Source organism: Glycine max, chromosome 19 (genome assembly GCF_000004515.6).
Source record: "Glycine max cultivar Williams 82 chromosome 19, Glycine_max_v4.0, whole genome shotgun sequence".
Lineage (NCBI taxonomy): Eukaryota > Viridiplantae > Streptophyta > Magnoliopsida > Fabales > Fabaceae > Glycine > Glycine max.
This window is the reverse complement of record NC_038255.2, coordinates 19,054,199-19,072,632: the sequence shown is the minus strand read 5'-3', so window position 1 is coordinate 19,072,632 and position 18,434 is coordinate 19,054,199. Positions and strand designations below refer to the sequence as shown.

Below are 18,434 nucleotides of genomic sequence, written 5' to 3'. Positions count from 1 at the left end.
TAGGAAAGAAAAACTCCCTAAGTCATGATAGAGGAAGAGTAGGGTGGAGTAAGGAAGTCTCTTCCACCACTATGTCCACTAAAGAAGGGTTTGTGAGGAATGGCTTAAGTCGGTGTCCATTGACCTCGAAGCTCTTGTTTGTGGAGTCGCTTTTGATCTCAACTGTACCATAAGGAAAAACATTAGTAACAACAAAAGGACCAATCCACTTAGACCTCAACTTACCACTCATGAGTCCAAGCTTAGAATTATACAATAACACTTTTTGCCCAACCATGAAGTCCTTCTTAATTATCATGCTATCATGGAACTTCTTGGTCTTTTCTTTGTAGAACTTGGAATTCTCGTAGGCTTCTAGGCGGATCTCATCTAACTCACTCAGTTGCAACTTTCTTTCCTCACCAGCTTGATCCATAGAGAAGTTGCAGGTCTTCACTGCCCAGTATTCTTTGTGCTCAATCTCCACTTGGAGATGACATGCCTTTCCAAAGACAACCCGATAAGGAGACATTCCTATGGGTGCTTTGTAGGCAGTCCTATATGCCCAAAGAGCATCATCTAGCCTGGTACTCCAATCTTTCCTGCTTGGCTGCACAATCTTCTCTAAAATTTTCTTGATCTCCCTGTTAGAAATTTCTGCCTGTCCATTGGTTTGGGGGTGGTATGGTGTGGATACCCTCTGGAAAACCCCATACTTTTTAAGCAAGGCATGCATTGATTTGTTGCAAAAATGGGTTCCTTGATCACTAACGATTGCTTTAGGTACTCCAAACCTGCAAAACAGATTAGATCTGACAAAATCTACAACTACCTTAGCATCATTAGTTCTAGTGGGCTTGACTTCCACCCATTTTGAAACATAATCAACTGCAAGAAGAATGTAAACATAACCAAAAGATACAGGAAAAGGACCTATGAAATCTATACCCCAGACATCAAACACCTCACAAAATAGCATAGGTTGCTGAGGCATTTGTTGTCGCCATGTAAGTGTACTTCCTGCTCTCTGACACTGCTTACAAGTGCTACAAATCTTCCATGCATCTTTAAAGATGGTGGGCCAATAAAAGCCACAGTCAAGGACTTTGTGGGCTGTCCTTTGAACACCTAGATGACCTCCCGGTGAGGAAGAATGACAGAACTGCAGGACTGAGTCAGTCTCATGAAATGCTTAGCATCACTTTTAATTTTATCTTTTTGGGCCTTAGATGCTAAGGGAGGAAAAACAAAAGCAACTAAATAATTGACAATGTTATCAAACCAGGGAGTAGAAAGAGAATTAGAAATACTATACAATATATATAAATGATCATCCGGGAAATCATCCCGAATGGGTGAGTCCTCATCAGACACATGTTCGATCCGACTCAAATGATCAGCAACTAAATTTTGTGCTCCGCTCCTATCACGGATCTCCAAGTCATACTCGTGGAGCCAGAGCATCCATCGGATCAACCTAGGCTTTGAATCAGCGTTCTGCGACAAGTACTTTAAAGCTGCATGATCAATATAAACAATAATGCGAGTAACAAGCAAATAAGAACGAAATTTTTCAAGAGCAAAAACTATGGCTAGTAGCTCTTTCTCAGTAGTAGTATAATTCGCTTGGGCAACATCTAAAGTCCTAGAAGCATAATATATCACCCTAGGCAATTTATCAATTTTTTGAGCAAGGACAGCCCCCAATGCATAATTTGATGCATCACACATAAGCTCAAAAGGGGCTGTCTAGTCGGGTGCCTGGATGATGGGGGTGGTAGTCAGTGCTCTTTTGAGGCAATCAAAAGCCTCTTTGCATTTATCATTAAAGTCAAACTCCACCTCCTTTTTCAACAAGTTGGATATTGGAAGGGCTATTTTGCTAAAATCTCTTATAAAGCGCCTATAGAATCCTGCATGACCAAGAAAAGATCGCACTTCTCGCACGCAAGAGGGGTAAAGCAGTTGTGAAATAACAGAAATTTTTGCAGGATCTACTTCAATACCCTTATTGGAAATAATGTGGCCTAAAACTATACCTTGCTCAACCATAAAATGACATTTTTCAAAATTTAGAACAAGGTTAGTTTCATTGCATCTATTCAAAACCTTTTCCAAACTATCCAAGCAATCATAAAAAGAGGATCCATATACAGTGAAATCATCCATAAACACCTCTATGCAATTTTCAAAAAAATCACTAAAAATACTAATCATGCACCGCTGGAAGGTACCAGGGGCATTGCACAGGCCGAAAGGCATCCTCCTATAGGCAAAAGTGCCGAAGGGGCAAGTGAATGTGGTCTTCTCCTGATGCTCAAGTGCAATAGTGATTTGCATATAACCAGAAAAATCATCAATGAAATAGTAGTGAGATTTACCTGCCAGGCGTTCAAGCATCTGGTCAATGAATGGCAGTGGAAAATGGTCCTTTTTGGTAACCTGGTTCAGCCTCCTATAGTCGATGCATACTCTCCAACTGTTCTGCACTCGAGTAGGAATCAACTCATCCTTCTCATTTTTTATCACGGTGAGGCCGGTTTTCTTCGGAACTACCTGGATGGGACTCACCCATTGGCTGTCGAAGATAGGATAAATGATTCCAGCTTGCAAAAGCTTGGTTACCTCCTTCTTCACTACATCAAGAATCACCGGGTTGAGTCTTCTCTGTGAGTGTCTTACTGGTTTAGCCCCATCTTCTAAATTTATTCGATGCATACATGTGGATGGGCTAATACCAGGAATGTCCGCCAGGGTCCAACCTATTGATTTCTTATGCTTTTTGAGAACTGATAACAGCTTCTCCTCTTGCTCATCAACAAGGGAGGCAGATATAATTACTGGAAAACTTTTGCTATCATCCAAGTAAGCATATTTTAAATTTGATGGCAGAGGCTTCAGTTCTGGTGTGGATGGCTGGATAGTGGTTGAAAGATATGGTTTCTCAGCCTGTACCTCATAAAGAAAGTCAGAGGTATGTGTACTTCCTGAAACATGGTTAGTTCTATTTGACTCTATAAAATTAATCTCAAGAGGTAAAACATCACCAAACATGTAATCAATATCAAATTCAGATTCACTCTTAGCATCAAATTCAGACATATGATCAAGTACAAATTCAGATTCAATGCATGAAGAGTGACAGGCATGCAGATTAGAATGAAGATCAGTCATGTATTCATCAACAATATGGTCAATTATTTCAACATGAAATACAGAAAGATCTTCAGATGGGTGTTTAATAGCATCAAGAATATTAAAATGAGTAGTTATATCACCAAACTCCATAGATAGTGTGCCTGCATATACATCTATCTTATTTCTAGCAGTTTTCATAAAAGGTCTGCCTAGAATGATGGGAATTGATCCTTTAGAAAATCCCTCCTCCATATTTAAAATATAAAAATCAAGAGGGAAAATCAGCTCACCAACTCTAACTAAGACATCCTCTATGAAACCAGCAGGATAGGCAACACTTCTATTAGCTAAATGAATTACCACATCAGTTGACTGCAAAGGACCTAGAGATAGAGAATTAAAAATAGACAGAGGCATAACACTAACAGAAGCTCCTAAATCTAGCATGACATTGTCAAACTTACTGTTCCCTATAATACAAGGTATGCTGAATGTACCTGGATCTTTACATTTTTCAGGGATTTGGGGAACAGATTTACCAATCAATGCAGATACATTTATGCCCATACTAATTCTTTCACTTCCTTTAAGCTTCCGCTTATTAGTGCACAACTCCTTCAAGAATTTAGCATATCTTGGAATTTGCTTTATTGCATCCAGCAGAGGTATGTTTACCTCTACTTTCCTAAATGTTTCCAAGATCTCCTTCTCTGCCTCTTCCATTTTTTGTTGGAAATTGCTCTTTGAGGGAATGGAAGAGGGATATGTTGCTTCTCTTTAGATTCACCTGCATAGAAATTGTTAGGTAACTTACTCTTTAAATTTTTGTCATCATCTTTTTCTGGAGTAGAGTGAGGTTGGGCAGGTTCATTGGCAGATGAGGAAGATGCTACTGGTTGAGGTCCTTGACATTGATTTCCTGACCTCAATGTAATGGCACTCACATTTTTGGGATTCTGGACAAATTAAGAAGGTAATCTATCAGAATTCTGGGACTATTGTTGATTTAACTGTGTAGCCAACTATCCCATTTGATTAGTTAAGCTTTGAATGGAGGCTCTGATCTCTTGTTGAAACTGCATAGTCATTGGCCTCACAAGTTCTTCAAGGGAAGGTTGTGGAGGGGCCTCAACTGTTTGATGTTTCTGGGGCTGTTGATGTTGTTGCTGTTGGATTGGTGGAGGAACGTATGGTCTGCTTGGGCTAGCAGCATTTTGAAAATAAGTCTGTTGTTGTTGCTGCTGCTGTTGTGAAGGATTCGACCATCTAAGGTTGGGATGATTCCTCCATCCGGGATTGTACCTGTTGCTGGAGAGGTCATAATTATTCTGTTGTGGTCTGTGTGGTTGTCAGCAGAGGAGCATAAACCACAGAGTCTGGCGACAGGTGCAGATTTTTGATTCATGGCCAGTTGGGTTACCAGGTTAACCAAGGCATCTAGTTTACCTTCAAGCTTCTTAGTCTCACCTGATGAATTCGTGGCTACTTCATGCACTCCTCTAATGACAATAGCATCACTTCTGGCACTAAATTGCTGGGAGTTTGAAGCCATCTTCTCAATTAAATTTCTGGCTTCAGCAAGGGTCATGTCTCCAAGGGCTCCACCACTAGCAGCATCTATCATACTTATTTCCATGTTGCTGAGTCCTTCATAAAAATATTGGAGAAGAAGCTGCTTTGAAATCTGGTGGTGAGGGCAACTGGCACATAATTTCTTAAATCTATCCCAGTATTCATATAGGCTCTCTCCACTGAGTTGTTTAATACTTGAAATATCCTTTCTGATGGTCGTGGTCCTGGAAGCAGGAAATTTTTTTTCCTAAGAATACTCTCTTGAGGTCATCCCAGCTCGTGATGGACCGTGGAGCAAGGTAATAAAACCAGTCCTTTGCCACTCCCTCTAAAGAATGAGGAAAGGCCTTTAGAAATATGTGATCCTCCTGGACATCTGGGGGTTTCATGGTGGAGCAGACAATATGGAATTCTTCCAGATGCTTGTGTGGGTCTTCACCTGCAAGGCCATGAAACTTTGGAAGCAAATGGATCAGTCCAGTTTTAAGAACATATGGGACATCCTCATCAGGGTATTGGATGCACAAGCTTTCGTAGGTGAAATTAGGTGCAGCCATTTCCCTTAGAGTCCTCTCACGGGGTGGAGGTTGTGCCATATTCTCAGAATGTACAAAATTAGAATGTTCAAAATTATAATGCTCAAAATCACCAATATTAGAATGCTAAAAAGATACTAAATGATGTCTAACTAATCTATGAAATGTCCTATCTATCTCAGGATCAAATGGTTGTAAGTCAGATGGATTTCCTCGAGTCATACACTAAATTCAGCATGCACAATTAGTTGCCTTCTTATGCAAGTAACAATGTAGGTTTGAACTACAACTACCATTAAATGATATCCAAATGACTTAAAATTTTTTGAGCAACCTTATAAAATGATGAGAAGATAGCACAAAAAATTTCAAATGAAAATTCAAAGTCTAACTATATAAGCTAAAAATGATAAGTTAAGAAAAATAAGAGAATAATACTTGAAAAATAAAAAACTATAGATAGAATCACTTTTTAGGAAATTTTTTTCTACCCCAAATACATATATAATAATTGCGATTCTGATAATCGGAGCAAAAGTTGTGGTCGTTTGAAGTTTTGACAAAAATCAAATTTGCTACTTTTTTGGAACTTTCAAATCTGACCAAACTAAAGGCTCTAACTATTTTTCCCACAAAATATAGATTAAAATAAGTTACCCCAAAAAAATTCAGCCAAAAATAACAACTCTAGCTACTAAAACAAAAAATCCCAAATAATTTAGCAAGGGTGGTCGCTAAAATCCATTGATACATGATTTCCACAACTACTCTGTTTTGCCGCAAGCAAAAGTGGTCGCTAAATCCGTCGCAAAACACTATTCACAGCAAAACACCCAAAATTGAAACAGGGGAAGCGCTTAACAGAAAAACTAAAACAGAACACACACTAAACAAAATACCAAGACACTAAACAACACTAACACACACACTAACACAACACTAACAATTAAACATAAAACACGAAAGAATTAAACACTAACACGACACTAGCTATTATGAACCTTTGGACACTGCTCCCCGGCAACGGCGCCAAATTTGATCGAGGCCGTACTCGAATCTAATAAACATTAAAATGTAGTAACTAGGAAGTGATCCTAGGTCGTTTCCCAACGAGCAATGATAAACCATATGTTCATAACAAATAGTAGGAAATAGTAACAAATTGGGGGGGGGGGGGGAGTTGTTTGCTTTTGTAAATTAAACAGCGAGTAAAATTGAATTAGAAATTATCAGAATTAAAATACGTTGCTTCCCCTTGATTCACAAGCAAGTCTCTTATCCTAGGTTGCGAGATTTTATCCTTTATTAGTTCAACCACTTAATCTAACCCTAAATTAAATTACTAAGCGATATTTAAAATAAAGCATTCATTATGTGATTAAGGATCACACACATCAATTACTCATAAATGATCATTTAGCATAAACGTAAATTATGTGCAGAGACAATTAATCAAGCACTAAGCATGCATGAATTAATAGCAACAAATTCAGAGTAATTAGTGAAGAGGAAAAACTGAGCAAAATTTAACAGTAATAATAGAACCTCAAAGACAACTGTGCTTGATCCTCAAGAGAAAACAACGCTACGGACTTAGCCTTCCATTAATCAAATAGAGAACGAAATTTTATTGATAAAACTAAAAGTCTAAACTGGAATTGTAAAAAACAAAAATAAAAGAGAAAGAGAAGAGAGACTAAAACTAAAAACGAAAGTATAGAAGAGAGAGAGGAGAGAGAGAGAGAGCTAAGCTAGAACCTTGGTGTTGTTATATAGCTTTTTAGCCCCAAAGCTTACAAATCTCTTTTAAATTCAAGCCCTTAAATAAATTAAATTCAAATCTAGATAAGATAAGATCTAGATTAAATAATATCTAGATGAGATCAAATCTAAATAATATCTAGATAAGATAAACATAAGATAAGATCTAATTTTATAGAATAAAATAGTCTGCCCTGTTCAAGTCCAAGCCCAATTCTGGATTCAAGCCCAAGCCCAATTCTAGATTCAAGCCCAATGCTTCATTAATTCCTGAAATTAGATTAAAAACACCAAATTAGCTGAATGGGCCCAAATAATAAAACTGCCTAATTAATTTGACAATTAAGACTAATCAGTACTTATAATGGTGCAAAAAGGGTTAAGAAATAGGAGAAAATAATGGCACATTAGTGTCACACAAAATTGGAGAGAAATTTGAATTTCTATTCAAATTTTACTTGAATTTGTGGAGCCAAAATTTCACTAATTATGATTAGTGAATTTTAGCTATGGTTCAGCCAAATAATCCAAAATCAAGTCCAAGATTCTCCATTAAGTGTGCTTAGGTGTCATGAGGCATGTAAAGCATGAAGGACATGCACAAAGTGTGACTATATGATGTGGCAATGGGGTGTAGCAAGCAAATGCTCACCTCCGCCTCTAAAATTTAATTGGATTGAGTTTCTCCCAATTCAATTAAATTTATTTACCAACACACACATCAAATATTCACTCAATGCATGTGAAATTACAAAACCCCTAATACAAAAACTAGTATAGGTGCCCTAAAATACAAGGCTGAAAAATCCTACATTTCAAGGGTACCCTACCTACATTATGGAGCCCTAAATACAAGGCCCAAAAATAATGAAACCTTAATCTAATATGTACAAAGATAAGGGGGATCATACTTAGCTCATGGGCCCGAAATCTATCCTAAGGCTCATGAGAACCCTAGGGCCTTCTCTTGCATCTCTGGCCCAATCTACTTGGAGTCTTCTATCTAATGCCCCTTGCGGAGTAGGATTGCATCACTTTGTGTATCATCGGACTTGACGGTCTCTGGATGATGATATGGAGACTAAAGTAGTCTCGGTTGATAGACATTGAGTCTTCGACAAAGAGTGCAAACGACCATGTTGGTCTCTGTGTGTCATCGGACTTGATGGTCTCTGGATGACGATATGGAGACTAAAGTAGTCTCGGTCGATAGACAATGAGTATTCGACAAAGAGTGCAGACAACCATGTTGGTCTCTATGTGTCATCGAACTTGATGGTCTTTGGATGATGATATAGAGACTAAAGTAGTCTCTGGTCCAACGAACTTTCTGTATATTTCTCTTTTTCTTTCTTCCGATCTTTGATCGGGAATTTTTTTTCTTTTTCTTGCTTTCCTCTAATCTTCAATCGGGGATTTTCTTTTTTTCTTTTGCTTTCCTTTAATCTTTGATCGGGGATTTTGTTTTTTCTTTTGCTTTCCTCCAATCTTTGATCAGGGATTTTTTTTTTCTTTTGCTCTTTGAAGCACATTCACAACTTAACAGCAAATGAAACTTCTATTTTGGGAGATCCTTCTGTTCTTTCTTCTGAGGTTAAGGGTAGAAATTCCTATCCTGGGTCAAGGTTTATGGCCGAAGGGTTGGGGTTTTGGCTGAAAAGGCTTGCGGAAGGCAAAACATGGCGTATGTCAGGGTATTTTCTTGGCAAGAGGTTTAGAGATAAGGGAATGCCTCACATTATTTCCATGACGCGCATATAACAATGATGATTTAGAAATTTATGCAAAACTGATCATGCATGCACCTACGTGGACACTCAAGCATTAATTTTGTTGGCCATGTAACACTAAGGCTTAGGGTTCATTTTACCTATTTAAATCAACCCAGTGTATCCAAAAGATGCTCTTTTATCAATTTATGTACACATCCGAGTCCATTTAGGCATTCAGGAAAAGTTTCACAGCATTCACCCTTCTGGTGTACACACATGTTTTCAAAATCCACTTGTGTTCCGACCGGTGAATTTTTCCAAAGAAAAACTGACAATTATTTTCTTTCAAAAGCGTGTTGGCCTTTTCTCTATTTTTTTTTGGTTAATTGATTAAATATTTTGTTTGTTTTTCTTTTAAGTTATTCCTTTCAATCGATTTTACTTAAGCAAATAAAAGATTAAAAACAACTTGCAATCCAGGCACGGTTGGTATCCAAGATTACAATCTATAAAAAAAAGCGTGCAAATGAAAGTACACAAGACCTCTATTTTCAGCATTTCAGACAAACCATCGCAAAGTACATACGATAATATGCTAGACGCAGTAAAATTACTCACAACGAGCAACAGATAACTGAAAGCAATAACGGCATGTTCAGTTCAATCACAATGGATGTAATAACTGGAAACAAATAACGTCAAATCACAACGGAAATAACAAAATAACCGAAACCAGTTGTCGTAACCTACCCTTCGGCGAGAGGGCAACGCTAGGCTCACGGGTATGTCTTCCAAGGAAGGAGAACGCGCGGAGTCGCCAACAACGTTTATTCGAGGAAAACGTTAGAAAAACCAAAAGCGGGTCTACAAACTTTAAGGATAAAAGGTTCGGGAGTTGTTTTTTGGAATGGGGAATGTATTAGCACCCCACGCGTCTGTCACAAGGGACGACAACCTTTAATCAAATGTGCAAAATCATGACTTTTAATTTAATTTATTTTCCCTTTTTTTATATTTTTTTTATCTTTTTGGGGTCGACAAAAGCGGGGTTTTTGCTCCTACGTATCCTCAGACCTATGTAGTTCTTTGAGAAAGCAAGAAAAATTAAGTGAGGTATTGATTTTAGACTTTTAAACGGTTCATTTTAACCGATAAAAGTAAAAGGACCGTTTAAGGCGTCGGACCTTGAAACGGTTTCAAATGACCTTTTTGCGGGAAAAGCTTGATTTGTGAGTTGATTTTAGCCTTAGTTTCACTTGGTTATTTCTCAACTCATTAAAAAGAACTTTCAAAGTAAATGTCCGGTTGAAAATTTGCCTTTTTTATGATTAACCGAGGTTGTAGCATGAACGATCGGTTGAATTTTATTTTAAAGGCGATTAAACGAGATTACAACATAAACGGTCGGTTGAAATTCATTTTAATATTGATTATGTGAGATTACGGATCAAATGATCGGTCGAAACTCGCTTAAAATGAAGGAAAGGAATACCAAAAGAAGACGAGATGAAGATGAAAACATACAAAGCAAGAATGAACCCCTAAGGGTGCATATAATGAATTCAAAGCTTCAAAATCGAAAACTAACCGGTTGAAGATCAAAGAACGGATGGCGAACAACGAAGAAAGACAAAGAACGTTTGCAGAATTGATCATGGAAACATCATGAAGCGTTATGGAAGCGCCTTGGCCTTGATTTTCCCCTTCTTTCTTCTTCTCCTCACTAATTTTAAGTGAAATTTGATTGCCAAAGGTGTTGGATCGCTTCTCCTCAGCCCCCAATGTCCATTTATAGAAAAAATAGGGGAGGAGGTTGCTGCCCAGCTCGCCCCGGCAAGCTGGAGGCTTCCTCCAAAAGCATCATGCTCGCCCAGGAGAGCAGGTTGCTTCCTGTTGAAGCTTCCTGATGGGCCTAGATGGGCCCAATGCTGAAGGACACACCCCTAAATTGATATTTTCACCCCCATTTTGAGTTTTTTTGCTCATTTCCTTCCGAAACATCGCAAAATCTTACGGATCGCGCGACAATTGGCTTTAAGCAGCCCAACGTGACTGGCAAGAATCCACATGTCTACAAAAAATTGCCCCCAGATGAAATTAGGGTATGACGGTTGCCCCTCTTTACTTATCTTTTATTGGAGACAAAAGGGAAGTGAAGATAAGACACTAATTTCGTTTGAGCCGAATTTCCACCTGAACGACCATTAGCCCAATCAGCAAAACCTGTCAAAAGAAAGAGCATAAAAGACATTAGGCGTATTAGCAAAAGCCTTAGTGCCTTGAAATCGATAAAAAATGGATAACTGTGACGGTCTCCGCATGCTATCGGACTCGCTCGTCTCGGGATGGCAGGGGAGACTTCAGTAGCTTTGGTCGACAGACATTGAGTCTTTCGCCAAGGGAAGCAGACGACTATGTTTATGCCCGTGTTCCATCATACTTGATTGTCTCCGGATAGCAAATGGGACTGCAACAATATCAAGAGAAAACAAATAGAAACAGACGACCATCATCGTCCCCACATACCATCAGACTTGCTTGTCTCTGGATGATAGGGGACTTTGATAGTGCTAGAACAACGAAAGTGAGCAACCATTACAGTCTCCATATGCCATCAGACTAGATTGTCTCTGGATAGCAATGGCAGAGACTTCAGTAGTCTCGGTCAATAGACATTGAGTCTTTGACGAAAAGAGCAAATGACCATGTTGGTCTCCGCGTGACATCGGACTTGATTGTCTCTGGATGACGAAATGGAGGGACTAAAGTAGTCTCGGTCGATAGACGTTGAGTCTTTGACAAAGGGTGCAAACGACCATATTGGTCTCTGCGTGTCATCGGACTTGATTGTCTCTGGATGACAAAGGGAGACTTCAGTAGTCTCGATCGACAGACGTTGAGTCTTCGACAAAGGGTGCAGATGACTATGTTGGTCTCTGCATGTCATCTGACTTGATTGCCTTTGGATGACGAGGGGAGACTTCAGTAGTCTCGGTCGACAGACGTTGAGTATTTGACAAAGGGTGCAGACGACCATATTGGTCTCTGTGTCATTGGACTTAATTATATCTGGATGACAAGGGGAGACTTCTGTAGTCTCGGTCGACAGACGTTGAGTCTTCGACAAAGGGTGTAGATGACCATATTGGTCTCTGCATGTCATCGGACTTGATTGTCTCTGGATAATGAGGGGAGACTTCAATAGTCTTGGTCGACAAATGTTGAGTCTTCGACGAAGGGTGCAGACAACCATGTTGGTCTCTGTGTGCCATCGGACTTGATTATCTCTGGATGACGAGGGGAGACTTCAGTAGTCTCAGTTGACAGATGTTGAGTCTTTGACAAAGGTTTCAGACGACCATGTTGGTCTCTGCGTGTCATCGGACTTGATTGTCTCTGGATGACGAGGGGAGAATTTAGTAGTCTCGGTCGACAGATGTTGAGTCTTTGACAAAGGGTGCAGACGACCATGTTGGTCTTTGCATGTCAACAGGCTCACTTGCCTCTGGATGAGGATATGGAGACTAAAGTAGTCTTGGTGTTCTTTGACTAAAATGTGAAATCGCTTAGCAAAGAAATAAACCTTCAAACCTATCAGAGCAACATGTATTTTTTGAAGAAAAACAATGTGCCTATTGGGGAAGGGAAGCATGCTGATAAAAATTTTCTCATAACCACAAATGAAACTTAGGATATTAGCATTTCATTTCTAAAAGATCATTTAGAAGAAACACTGGGTCCAACTGAAATAGAGGAAAACAACTCAAAGTGTATAAATCTCACACAAGCAAGTGTTTCATCCTAATTCCGAACCATAGATATGTCATGACTTGACCTTGCAAATCATTTCCTATCAAATCAAAGATAACATGCACAATCTTGGATGAATAGAACTTTTTCGGGAATGGTGTGTTTGGTGGGAAGTTTGGCTTTGGGCATTTTGGCCTTTTCCTGTCCTGTTTTTTTTTGTTTAGCGTGGCACGAAAGTGACGCGGGCACAACGATTTGGTTGGTAACCACAAGGGAAGCTTTATGTGTCTCAAGTCATGGTTTCCTTTCTTTTTTTTTTCTTGTTTGTGACAATTTTGTACGTTATTCAGACATTCCCTGGTCCAACAACCTTTTTGTATATTTTGCTTTTTCTTTCTTCCGATCTTTGATCGGGAAATTTTCTTTTTCTTTCGCTTTCCTCCAATTTTTGATCGGGGATTCTCGCTTTTTCTTTGCTTTCCTCCAATCTTTGATGGGGAATTTTCTCTTTTCTTTTGCTTTTTGAAGCACATTCACAACTTAACAGTAAATGAAACTCCTTTTTTTGGGAGATCCTTCTGTTCTTTCTTCCTAGGGCAAGGGTAAAAATTCCTATCATGGGTCAAGGTTTATGGCCGAAGGGTTGGGGTTTTGGCTAAAAAGGGCTTGCGGAAGGCAAGACATGGCGTACGTTAGGGTATTTGCTTGGCAAGCAGTTCAGAGATAAAGGAATGCCCCATACTATTTCCATGACACGTATATAACAATGATGATTTAGAAATTTATGCAAAACAGATCATGCATGCACCTATGTGAACACTCAAACATGAAGTTTTGTGGCCATGTAACACTAAGGCTTAGGGTTCATTTTCCCTATTTAAAATCAACCCATTGTTTCCAAAAGATGCTCTTTTATCAATTTATGCACACATTTGAGTTCGTTTAGGCATTCAGGAAAACTTTCACAGCATTTACCCTTCTGGTGTACACACATTTTTTGAAAATCCACTTGCGTTCTGACCGGTGAATTTTTCCAAAGAAAAACTGGTAGTTATTTTTTTTCAAAAGTGTGTTGGCCTTTTCTCCCTTTTTTTCGGTTAATTAATTAATTATTATCTTTTGTTTTTTTTCCTTTTTAGTTATTTCTTTTTTAATCAATTTTCCCCAAGCAAAGAAGAGATTAAAAAAAGCTTGCAATCCGGGCACGGTTGGTATCCGAGATTACAATTTATCATCAAAAAGGCATGCGAATGAAAGTACACAAGACCTCTATTTTCGGCATTTTAGACAAACCATCGCAAAGTATATAGAAAATATGCTAGGCGCGATAAAATTACTCACAACGAGCAACAGATAACTGAAAGCAATAATGGCATGTTTAGTTCAATTACAATGGACATAATAACTGGAAGCAGATAATGTCAAATCACAACGAAAGTAACAAAATAACCAAAAGCAATAATGTCAAATCACAACGGAAATAAGAAAATAACCGAAAGTGGTAATAACAAAATAACCAAAAGCGGTAATGTCAAATCACAACGAAAATAACAAAATAACCAAAAGCGATAATGTCCAAATGAAACAAATCACAAATTTGGCGACCCGACCGTATAGCTCTGACTCTTCACACGAGGAAATCCAACATGTCTGCCATGTCCTGATTGTCTTGGGCTTCGTCTCCACCTCCGAAGGTCACCGCAGGCCATACCTGCATCTCAAACTCGGTCTCGTCCCCAGGACAGGCCACTATGGCCTCGAACTTCTCAGAAGTGGGCCAAGGGAAAGGACTGGGGTCTTGACTTTGCTGGTGCAGGTTGTCACGGTAGAATGTCTCGTTCAACTGCCTCTGCCCTCTGTGATTAGCCACTTGCTGGCTAGTCATGTGATGCATATACCTGTGCGTCTAGAGTTCTATCCTCTGCAGGCGATCGGAGATGGACCTCAGAGATGGTATCTCTTCTTGAGGCGGCGGTGGCGCATCTACAGATGGTTGTTGGTCCTCCTCTGGTTGCTGCGGTGCCTGGTCCTATGCCTGCCTGGGGATGCAGTATTTCTCGATGAAGGCCCTTTTAATAGATGACTAGATGACCTTGCTGGGGGTGACGGGCACTCCGTAGGACTGGCAGAGGCCGTGATCGCGGGAAACCCCAGGGCCCTATTGGACTTCTCCGGGTCCATAGGGTGTCTCGTGGGTGCAACACCTGCAAAGTGATAAATGGCGTCAAAAATCAGTTGTGCCACGTGCACACTCACCTGCGTCAGAATGGCATAAACCAACTGACACTTCGGTAGGGGGAGGTCAGAGTTGTGTTCGCTGGGCAGAATGTTGCTAAGAAGCAACATCATCCATATTTGTGTAAGGGTGGTCATGCTGGTGTGCCTGATTCGCACCCGTCTCCCTCCAGCGGTCCGGGTGAAATCTTTTCTCGGTATGCATAACAGCTGGGCAATAGCATCCTCATCAAAGCCAAAGACCTGTCTCCTCCTCTGGCTGTACTCACATTGTTGGCCCTCTGCCTAGATCAGTGGGTGCCCTAGGAACTGACTGAGGGCATCTGCATTGAAAGGAATCCATTGGCCCCTCACCCAGGAGCACATATCTCGGACTCCCTCCTCAGTAGGCCAGACATTAGTGTAGAAGTCCAGTGCCTGCGGGCTATCTCTTCTTGAAAGTCAGTGAACTCATCGTCCCTCAATTGACCTGTCTTTCTCTAAGGAATGACCACCCCTTGATGGTCTCATGGCGCCACTGATATTCGGCGCTCCGAAATCGGTGCTTGTCGAAGTCCATGTCAGCTTGCGGGGCAACACTGGAGCCCTCTCCGGTGGTGTCCTTCTTGGACCTCTTCGCGGGAAGCTTTCTCGGGGCCATCTCCTGTGAAGACACATTTGTAAAGTCAATTCACAAGGAAATACCATTTTAGAGAAAAATCAAGCAAAAACGGCATACAACTCCTTCCAACAAAACACAAGTATTAATGTAAATTTAGAGAAAACTTATACATCGACGCGCGTGTTTTTTCTAGGATGTACACACATATTTACACACATTTTCTTGAGGAAATACATTTATGAATATGTATACGTGCAAGATATTTTGCTACCTATACCAACATACATTCACATTCAAAGTATTTTTGCTACCTACATTCATACATATGCCTATTCAAAGCATTTTTGCTAAATTTACATACATGCATACTCAAGGTATTTTTGCTACCTAAAATTACATACATGCATATTCAAAGTATTTTTGCTACCTAAAATTACATACATGCATATTCAAGGTATTTTTGCTACCTAAAATTACATACATGCATATTCAAGGTATTTTTGCTACCTAAATTTACATACATGCATATTCAAGTATAAAATTACATACATGCATATTCAAGGTATTTTTGCTACCTAAATTTACATACATGCATATTCAAGTACTTTTGCTACCTAAATTTACATACATCTTGGGTGGCATTTTTGCTATCTCATTCACATTTTATTCATATATATACCACTTGAGAGTCCATCTCATGCTATACTCATGTTTGCTTTTATTTGAAAAACAATTTCATATTACACATTCATTGGAAGGGTAGAAATTTTTTTACTACTCATTCAATCTTTGCAAAGCCATTTCATGTGATATGCTCCCGTTTTGAGAAGCATTTTCGGGCCATTTTCAGCACATATGCATATTGGCAAAGCGCTTGGCTACCTATCCCACTTATATGCTTGGTTCAACAAGTGTTTTCCTCTTGCTATCTATTTTATGACCAATATTTCCACATCATCTAGGCGCAAAGAAACATCAAGGTGCAGTCTCCATAAAATGCTGGCCAAAGGGGAAACCTTATCAATATGCCCTCACCTTTATGCTCTCTTGCATTCAAAAATCAAAGCTTGAGTCTCTAGGCCTAAGCACATATTTGGGCATCTATCCTAGTTTCTACGGGCTGTCCCTAAACCCAACAACGACAGCCACCTATGCCTAAGCCAATTCCATAACCCAAATTCATAGAATTGTGCTCAAATGCCATTGAGGCATTTCACCGAGCACTTGGTGGGTGCACCTTTAGGCATGAAAAAGTGGGGAATGGGGGCAATGTGACATGCACAATTGCTTCAAAATGCACCATAGGCCTAAGGCCATCCCCTACAACTCCCCAATTCAACAAAAAACAATCACAAATTCAAAGATAAATGCCTCACAGATTTGAGCAAGAATGAACAAAGTGATGGTGCACTTACTTGTATGGAGTGAACAAGGATACCAAAATGGAAGGAAAACACAAAAATGGTGGCTTGGGGGCTGCAAAATCGTGCATTGCCGTAAGCTCCTTGGTTCTTGAATGTTGGGGGAGTTTTGGGGTGAAGAAAACTTCACCCCCTGCCCCCTTTTTATGTTTTCATGCAGAAGGTGCTTGCCAAGGTGAGCTCAGCTCGCCCAGGCAAGCTAACTCTGCATTTTTTTTGCAAGAATTCTTTGCAAAATTTGACTATCCTCCAGGTTTGCACTTGTTTATTTTAATTCCTTGGACTACAAGCAAACTAGGCGTATGCAATTTTGACTTTAAGAAATATAGGTGAATAAATAACATGTAGAAATTTTAAAAGGTACTAGGCTGCCTCCTAGTAGCACTTCTTTAATGTCTTGAGCCAGACGTGGGATGATGATCTGTTGATCACGGGCCTGGTACCTGCCCCTAAGTTTCTGAAAATAGGAAATGGCACTACGCAGTTGTCATACCCTAATTTCGTCTGGGGACCATTGTTTGATGGCCGGCAACCTTTGCTTGATCGCTTTGAGGTACTTAACACCCATTGCTAGGTAATTCGTGAAGTTTCGCGACATTCTGGAAGTCAAAAAGAAGCATTCTTGCGCAATCCGTAAAGTTTCGCAACATTTCGGAAGTCAAGAAGAGCCTTGTTGCGTAATCCGTAAAGTTTCATCACATTACGGAAGGAAAAAAGTATCGTTACGTAATTCGTGAAGTTCTGTAACGTTACGGAAAAGGAATCATCAAAAAAGGGAAAAAAGGGTGTATTTAGTAAAATGGGGTTGCAAATAGAAAATTTCAAATCTGGGCCCTTCTAGAGGACTCTGGGCATTTCCTTGCTTGAGGTGGAAGCAACCTAGCTTGCCTAGGTGAGCTGGGCGGCAACCACCTCCCCCGTTTTGTTAAAAAATGGCTTCCGGGGCTTCGAGGACTCCCGTAATGCTTCCGTGAAATTCCCATAACCCTAAATAAGCATATTTCACTTAATATGGGTGAGAAGGAAGAGAAAAAAGAAGAAAGTTAAGTCCTATAGGCTTCCATAACTTTTCCGTAAATTACGAAAAAAGGGGGGTGAACTTATCAAAATGGGGGGGGTGTAAATAACAATTTTTGAAATTTTGAATTTCGACCTTCCAGAGTATTTTCGAAGCAGGATTGCTTCTGGAGGAAGCAACCCAGCTCGCCAGGGCGAGTTGGGCGGCAACCTCCTCACCCTTTTTCCTATAAATAGGCAAAAGGGGGTTGTTCTAAGGATCCCTCATCCCCCTGGCTATGCATTTCAGCTATTTTGGGTGAAAAAAAATATTTCCGTGAAGAAAATCCAAGCCGAGGTGCTTCCGTAACACTTCCGAGACGTTTCCGTGAGCGAATCCATGAAGGTTTTCCGTCGTTCTTCACCGTTCTTCATCAGTTCTTTGTTCGTTCTTCGTTCTTCAAGGGGTAAGTTTTCGAATCCGAGACTTTCAATTCATTTCTAGTTTTTTTTGGCTTTCATCTTTATTTCGTTCATTTTTTGTTTTCTTTTCTTCCGTTTTTAACGAGCTTTAACCGATCGTTTAAGCCGTTGTCTCGCCTAATAAATGATAAAATGAATTTCAACCGATCATTTGCGTTGTAATCTCGTTTAATCACTGTTAAAATAAAATCTAACCGATCGTTCACGTTGTAACCTCGGTTAAACCAAAAAAAGCAAAAATAATAATAAA

The 18,434-nt window shown here is 39.8% G+C and overlaps 1 non-coding gene across 1 annotated transcript; it reads left to right on the top strand.

Annotated features, from left to right (window-relative positions):
- Window positions 1-4,799: 4,799 nt before the first annotated feature.
- Window positions 4,800-4,906, top strand: LOC113000522 (small nucleolar RNA R71). The gene has a single exon (XR_003265855.1). It is a non-coding gene; the product is annotated as a small nucleolar RNA R71 (small nucleolar RNA).
- Window positions 4,907-18,434: the final 13,528 nt, after the last annotated feature.